The sequence below is a fragment of the Phyllobates terribilis genome, unplaced genomic scaffold, assembly GCF_046119375.1.
Source record: "Phyllobates terribilis strain yellow unplaced genomic scaffold, ASM4611937v1 Scaffold_5__5_contigs__length_657084704, whole genome shotgun sequence".
NCBI classification, from domain to species: Eukaryota; Metazoa; Chordata; class Amphibia; order Anura; family Dendrobatidae; genus Phyllobates; species Phyllobates terribilis.
The window spans coordinates 122,162,503-122,171,267 of NW_027362765.1; positions in this window are offsets into that span (position 1 = coordinate 122,162,503).

Here is an 8,765-nt window from a genome sequence, read left to right on the forward strand (position 1 = left end):
AATTCCTGGCCACCAGCCATAGCCAGGTCGACTCCGATATGAAATATGAAATATTGTGAGTTCCATACGTTCGGCAATAATGGGACCTATATTTTTAGAGGTAAAATCAGCGACGGAATGATAGGGATATTTTTTTTGCCGCTGAAAAACGCTACATAGAGCTGTAACGCAAAAACACCAGAATAGCAGACTGCAACTATGTGATGTGTGGTCTCTAACTGAAGATAAAATCATAAGGGAAAAAATGGCGTTGTTTGCAAGCTTCTGCGATCAGCGAGCGATGAGTTATCGCAGAAGTTAACGTTTTTAATAAAAATGTACAGGCTGGAGACCGGCCCACATGATGCTACCACAAGGGGCGTGTGGGTAAATCTACCCTTTGTTATAAGAAAACTCATGGACATTACAGAAGCACTCATTGCCAGGGGTGAATAAGAATTATAAGCAACGGGTCCTGTTCGAGAACAATTGCGTGATCTCAAGGTGTCGTTCCTGTGGTGATCCCTGACAAATTGGTGGCAAGCGGAGGGATATTACAGAACATCAGTGGCTGGATTAAGCAATCATTCCTGTCACTGAAAACATGCACGGTTCTTGCGAGAATTTTGTGCAGAGTTTTAAGAAATGAGACTTAGTGTTTTAATATTTTTTTATCTGGGACATTACTGTACGTGTGGCAGTTGCATCTCCTCCCCTTCTCTTGTTTTTCTATCCTATGTTTTATTCTGTGAGCTGGGACAGATTGACCCCACGAGCAAAACCATGGCCAAAATAATTGGTTAACTGCTGCAAGGTGCTGCAGAGCCCGTCCGACAGCAGAGCCCTGATGATGGGGGGGCCAGCAAAGGCCCGGATGGCGCTGCTGCAGGGGTCCCACCTGTGATTGCCAGCCATACCTGCAGCCAGGGTAGTGTGGACCCCCACCTGCAGATGGCTTTGGAGCAGCTTGCCGCAGACGATCGTGATGGACGGCAGCAGCTGATCCTGAAATTCCTGAAATTCCAGGAGCAAGCAACAGGCACAAGTTGACCGAGAGGCTGCTGTGTGCCAGGCACAAGCTGACCGAGAGGCTGCTGAGCGCCAGGCACAAGCTGACCGGGAGGAGAGACAAGCTGACCGACAACACCAGCTGGAGCTAGCCTGGATTCAAAAGGAGTCATCCTCCACGCAGACCGTGAGTCCAAAAGTGCCAACTGCTTTAAACCCCGTCCTGAGCATTTCCCTGTGATGGAAAAGGATGGGGACTTGGACATATTTCTGCAAGGCTTTGAAAAGGCCTGCAGGCTGTATCTGCTGCCCACGGACCAACGTGGACCACATGACACCTACAGTGACGTGGTAGACGGGCTCAGAACCAACTATGAACAGTGGATCCGAGGACTGTCAGTCACCACCTTCGAGGACCTGAAGGATCTGATGGTGAAGGACCAGTTTCTTCTTCTTTGCCCAGTGGAAGTGCGACAGTTTGAGCTGGACCGGGAGCCAAAAGAAACCACCAAAGCAGCCCAGATCGCAGATGCCTTTGAGGCCCACCGCACCGGAGGTCAGCCGCCGCCAGCTGAAAAGGGGGTAAGTCTACAACTATCCCCAGTGTTCCAGCCGGCCCTCAGCAGGTTCTGCCCCATCTTCCAGCAACTGGACTGCATTTGACTTCCGTAAGTGCTATGCTTGTGACCAAACGGGTCACAACAGCCTTGTCTGCCCAGAGAGGCAGAAGATGGACACCACACCTGAGGCCCCATGGTCTACTGCAGACATTTTTCTTGTGGGTGGGGAGGTTGGCCGGGCCTGGGAGAACTTACAACCTGTTAAAGTTGGCAACACCGTCACAGTCGGACTTAAGGACACAGGCGCAGAACGCACCCTGATCCGCCCTGAGTTTGTGTTGCCAGAGGAACTCATTCCTGGGAAGACCCTGACTGTCACCGGGTTTGGGGGTGTTTGCCGTCCCATAACGATGGCCCGAGTTTTCCTGGACTGGGGTTCGGGGAAGGGGTTAAGAGAAGTGGGGGTGTCGGAGAATCTCCCCACTAATGTGCTATTGGGAACTGATCTGGGACGGTTGGTTGCGCGATACATCCCTGACAACCCTCCCACATCTGATATGTCATATAATGCCACTGTCAAAAATGTAAAGGTGATGTCTAATAAAAGTGTGTGTTGTGGTAAAGGGGAACTCAGCCACCTCACCCCGCTAGGTGATGCTGCTGAGGATCCCCTAAAGTGAGCCAGTATAAGTGCTAGGGGCAAGGGGAGCAGGCACGGACACCAGGAAATAGGTGGTCTCGTGCAGGTGACCAGTGACACGCCAGATAGTGGCATGGTCAATGGCAGCTGCCCCATGACTAGCACGGCTCCAGAGGTGATGTGGAAGGATGGGGAGAAACATGGGGATCATAGGGAAAGTGGTCCTGTGCCGACGACCCGTGTCATGACGGACTGTGACATGGCCGGGCGTAACTCCCCCCTAGGGAGCACAGCTCCCAAGGTAAAAATGATGACAGGTAAAAAGGTAGGCCCCACAATCAGGCAAGGTAACAGGAAAGTGTGTCTCCCTGTCTGTCAGGAGTATAGGAGGAAGGTACCCATAGCCTGTCAGAGGTGTGGGGAAAATGTATCCCAAACTGGTCAGGGTGATCGGAAAGCAGGACCCTCAGGTTGGTGGGCAAGTGGACCTGCGGCTTGTCGGGTCAGCAGGAAGGGTGGCCAGGAGGTGAGCTTAAAGGGGCAATCTGTAAATCATCCCTTATGCCACCTCAAAGAGGGGGAGATGTCAGGGAAATATTAATGTCAGGAAAATGTTCGTCCATATTTGCCTGACATAGATGTTCACCCCCTCCCTTATTCCTCTTCTGCTCAGCACAAAAGCCCCAATTAAAACAATCATGAGGGAGGCCTTACACAAACAAATGCCAGCCAAGAACTGGTGCAAGCTAACTAAAATGCAAATGTATTTCCTCTTAACACAGACCTGAGATAGATTGACACCCTCTCCCAGGCCAGAGTTTGGAGGAAAGAGGAAATGGTTCGTTAAGTTCAAAGGCACTCACAAACAATTCCCGGCCACCAGCCATAGCCAGGTCGACTCCGATATGAAATATGAAATATTGTGAGTTCCATACGTCCGGCAATAATGGGACCCATATTTTTAGTGTTAAAATCAGCGACAGAATGATAGGGATATTTTTTATGCCACTGAAAAATGCTACATAGAGCTGTAACGCAAAAACACCAAAATAGCAGACTGCAAATATGCGATGTGTCATCTCTAACTGAAGATAAAATCATAAGGGAAAAAATGGCGTTGTTTGCAAGCTTCTGCGATCAACGAGCGATGAGTTATCGCAGAAGTTAGCATTTTTAATAAAAATGTACAGGCTGGAGACCAGCCCACATGATGTCACCACAAGGGGTGTGTGGGTAAATCTCCCCTTAGGTATAAGAGAACTCATGGACATTACAGAAGTACTCATTGCCAGGGGGTATAATAATTATAAGCAACGGATCCTGTTTGATAACAGCATGATCCAACTGGGGAACCCCTCCTCCACCTATATTGAATTGTCTCAGCGATTGTATAGTGTAAGTTATCTTCTTTTATCCTGTTTATTTTATGTAACAGCCTATGTATTTTAATGTCTCCTTTGTAACATACTTGTATATATTTTTCTTGAACACAGCCTCTCTTTTGGATTAAATATAAAATTTAATAGTCCTGTTTCTTTTGCTCTGTAATCGTTCCCTTCCCCAAAGCCATACCAGCTACCAAAACGCGGGCGTCCGGCCAGGCCTGTATTATATTTCAAACTCGGCCAGTGGTGGCAGAGAATAATAATAATTGGGCTATCGTGAAGCTGACAGTGACCGTACGGAGGGGGTTAAACATGGATTCCATGCTTTGGAACCCAGAGGTGTAACGCCATACGCTCAATGGTCACTTACTGATACCTACGTAGCGAGTAGTCTGGATCGTGTGTTCACGACTCTGGACGAAATACTGACAGCGTGACTGCATGGTGAGATATTGCGTGATCTTCCTGCTGTCGTCCTGACATCCAGGAGTTGAAAAATTCATGAGACCTGGATGGTGAACATTGGTGGACAGCCATTTTCAGGTCTCTCCAGAGATGCTCAATTGGGTTTAGGTCAGCGCTCTGGCTGGGCCAGTCAAGAATGGTCACAGAGTTGTTCTGAAGCTACTCCTTTGTTATTTTAGCTGTGTGCTTAGGGTCATTGTCTTGTTGGAAGGTGAGCCTTCAGCCAAGTGTGAGGTCTAGAGCACTCTGGAAGAGGTTTTCATTAAGGATATCTCTTTACTTGGCCATATTCATGTTTCTTTCAATTGCAACCAGTCATGTCCCTGCAGCTGAAAAACACCCCCATAGCATGATACTGCCACCACCATGTTTCACTGTTGAGATTGTATTGGGCAGGTGATGAGCAGTGCCTGTTTTTCTCCACACATACCGCTTAGAATTATCACCAAAAAGTTCTATCTTCGTCTCATCAGACCAGAGAATCTTATTTCTCATAGTCTGGGAGTACTTCATGTGTTTTTGAGCAAACTCTATGCGGGCTTTCATATGTCTTGCACTGAGGAGAGGCTTCCATAGGGCCACACTGCCATAAAGGCCCGACTGGTGGTGCTCCCTACTGCATCTCTGGAGTTCAGCCACAGCGATCTTGGAATTCTTCTTTACCTCTCTCACCAAGACTCTTCTCCCACGATTGCTCAGTTTGGCTGGACGGCCAGGTTTAGGAAGACATTTGGTGGTCCCACACTTCTTCCATTTAAGGATTATGGAGGCCACTGTGCTCTTAGGAACCTTGAGTAATGCAGAAATTATTTTATAAGATTGGCCAGATCTGTGCCTCGCCACAATTCTGTCTCTGAGCTCCTTGGGCAGTTCCTTTGAGCTCATGATTATCATGTAGTCTGACATGCACTGTGAGCTGTGAGGTCTTATATAGACAGGTGTGTGCCTTTCCAAATCAAGTCCTATCAGCTTAATTAAACACAGCTGGACTCTAATGAAGGAGTAGAACCATCTCAAGGAGGATCACAAGGAAATGGATAGCATGTGACTTAAATATGAGTGTCTGAGCAAAGGGTCTGAATACTTATGACCATGTGATATTTCAGCTTTTCTTTTTTAATAAATTGGCAAAAATTTCTACATTTCTGTTTTTTTTTCAGTCAAGATGGGGTGCAGAGTGTACTTTAATGAGAAAAAAATGAACTTTTTAGAATTTACCAAATGGGTGCAATGAAACAAAGAGTGAAAAATTTAAAGGGGCCTGAATACTTTCTGTAGCCACTGTATTTTGAATGCCTTAATTATCAAATCCCTCTGCCTCCTTTTTGTATTTTATCTCACAGGAAAATTTCTCTGTTATTCTGACACTAGATGGTGGCCCGATTCTAACGCATCGGGTATTCTAGAATATGTATGCGGCCGACCGGGCGCAATCAGCAGAACGTTGTTTAAATTTGGCGCCAAAATTGCTTATTGGTCGCGGCCGGCAACCGCGACTAATCAGCAAAACGGTGTTTAAATTTGGCGGGTGGCGGCCGCAACCAATCAGCGAACTATGTTAGTGAGGACCGGAGAGCTTGTTTAAATTTGGCGATAAAATCGACCAATCAGCAGAGCTTTGTTTAAATTTGGCGGCAATCTCGCTGATTGGTAGCGGTCGCCGGCGGCCGGGACCAATGAGCAGAGCGGTGTTTAAATTTGGCGCCAAAATCGCTGATTGGTAGCGGTCGCCGGCGGCCGCGACCAATCAGCAGAGCATTGTTTAAGTTTGGCGCCAATCTCGCTGATTGGTCGTGGTCGGCCACCGCGACCAATCAGCAGAGCGGCGTTTAAATTTGCAGCCTATATCGCTGATTGGTCGCGACCGCGACCAATCAGCAGAGCGGCGTTTAAATTTGCCGCCCATCACGCTGATTGGTCGCGGTGGCCGGCCGCGATTAATCAGCAGAGCGGCGTTTAAATTTGCCGCCCATCTCGCTGATTGGTCGCGGCCGGCCACCGCGACCAATCAGCAGAGCGGCGTTTAAATTTGCCGCCCATCTCGCTGATTGGTCGCGGCCGGCCACTGCGACCAATCAGCACAGCGGCGTTTAAATTTGCCGCCCATCTCGCTGATTGGTCGCAGTGGCCGGCCGCGATTAATCAGCAGAGCGGCGTTTAAATTTGCCGCCCATCTCGATCATTGGTCGCAGCCGGCCACCGCGACCAATCAGCAGAGCGGCGTTTAAATTTACCGCCCATCTCGCTGATTGGTCGCTGTAGCCGGCCGCGACCAATCAGCAGAGCAGCGTTTAAATTTGCAGCCCATCTCGCTGATTGGTCGCGGTCGGCCGGCCACCGTGACCAATCAGCAGAGCGGCGTTTAAATTTGCCGCCCATCTCGCTCATTGGTCGCGGTGGCCGGCCGCGATTAATCAGCAGAGCGGCGTTTAAATTTGCTGGCCATCTCGCTGATTGGTCACGGCCGGCCACCGTGACCAATGAGCAGAGCGGCGTTTAAATTTTCCGCCCATCTCGCTGATTGGTCGCGGTGGCCAGCCGCGACCAATCAGCAGAGCGGCGTTTAAATTTGCCGGCCATCTCGCTGATTGGTTACGCCGGCCACCGCGAGCAATCAGCACAGCGGCGTTTAAATTTGCCGCCCATCTCGCTCATTGGTCGCGGTCGGCCACCGCGACCAATCAGCAGAGCGGCGTTTAAATTTGCCTCCCATCTCGCTCATTGGTCGCGGTGGCCGGCCGCGATCAATCAGCAGAGCGGCATTTAAATTTGCCGCCCATCTCGCTGATTGGTCACGGCCGGCCACCGTGACCAATCAGCAGAGCGGCGTTTAAATTTGCCGCCCATCTCGCTGATTGGTCGCGGCCGGCCACCGCGACCAATCAGTAGAGCGGCGTTTAAATTTGCCGCCCATCTCGCTGATTGGTTGCGGTGGCCGGCCGCTACCAATCAGCAGAGCGGCGTTTAAATTTGCCGCCCATCTCGCTGATTGGTCGCGGCCAGCCACCGCGACCAATAAGCGTCGTATTAGTGTGGGCCCGGGAGTGGCGCTGCTTGTGCGGCTCCGTATTAGCGAGGACCGGGGAGCGGTGCTGCCTATGCGGCTCCTTCTGCTGCCGGGAGATGAGCGGCTGCTCGCAGCAGAAGCATCCCGACCGGCGGCGCCGCTCCCCGGTCCTCCGTTCACACTTGCTGTCGGGAGATCAGCGGGCCAAGCCGCTGATCTTCCGATGTTAGCCGCATGGAGGTCGGGGTAGTTGTGCTGCTAGCGCCGCTCATCTCCCCGCTGCATCGCCGCTGACCTCCGTCCGGCAGATGAGCCGCTAACGGCCGCCATCTTTTTTCAGAAATCCCGCGGCGCTGATTGGCCGCTGCCGTACCAATGAGCGACGCGGGATTTCCAGGACAGACAGACGGGATAAGACAATTATATAGTAGATGTAAGGCAGAGGCGTATCTAGGGGGGCAGCCAGGGTATCCGACCTGGGGCAGCCGGCTGGGGGCGTCGTTGGGCTGCCTGATGTGGCGGTCCGAGGTGTCACCCCGGCAGCGGCATTTTGACTGAAAGTCAGACGTTCTCTGAGCCGGCTGTCAAACTGACAGTTGGCTCAGAGAAGGTGCATCATGCCGGCTTCTAGTGATCAATTGTACTTGCGTCTTTCAGAAGTGAGTACAAATGAAGCCCTGACCGCCAGGTCAGGGCGATGCCAGCAGCATGATCAGGTCATGTGATCACACTGCTGACGTCACTTGCCGGCACTGCAGAGGCGCGTACGACGATGGTGGTAAGTGCTCCGGTGGAGCTGAAGACACCGAAGATTTATTGTAACGGAGGAAGAAATAGGATTTGAAGATACAGTTCGGGGGAGAAGGAGAAATAAGATTTGAAGACACAATTTGGGGGGGAGAAGGAATAAGATCTGAGGACACAGTTTGGGGGCGAATAAGATTTGAGGATACAGTTTGGGGGGGGAGAATAAGATTTGAGGACACAGTTTGGAGGGAAGAAGAAATAAGCTATGAGGACACAGTTGGGAGGCAGAAGAAATAAGATTTGAGGACACAGTTTGGGGGGAGATGAAATAACATTTGAGGACACAGTTTGGGGAACGAGAAAGAGATGGATGCAGACAAATTATGGGGAGGAGGTGGAAGTGGAAGAAATTTGAGGACACAGTATGAGGAACAAGGGGAAGATGGGTTGCATGTATAAGGAGAGAGTATGAGGGGGGCATGGGTGCAGACACAGTATGGTGAGTGGGGGAAGGTTGCGGACACAATATGAGGAACAAGGGGGTATATAGGTGGACACTGAATGGGGAGCGAGGGGCGAAATGGGTGCAGACACAGTATGGTGAGTGGGAGGATGGGTATGGATACAGTATGAGGAGCGAGGGGAAGAATGTATACAGACACAATAAAGAAAGCGAGGGTGATGGGATTGGTGCAGACACAGTATAGGAAGTAGGTGGGATGTGTGAGAAGGGAGTATGGAGAGCGAGTGGGTAAATATGTGAGGATACAGTATGGTTAGCAGGGGTGATCTGAGAGGAGACAGTATAAGGAAGGAGGGGGAAATGTGTGAGGAGACTATTGTGGGGAATAGTGTGAGGAGACAGTATTAGGGGAGAAAAGTGAGAGTGGGCACAGAATGAAGACTGAGCAGTGGGGGTAGTGTAGCCTTGGGGGGACAGTGTAAGGGCTCAGCCAGGAGGGGACAGTATTCTA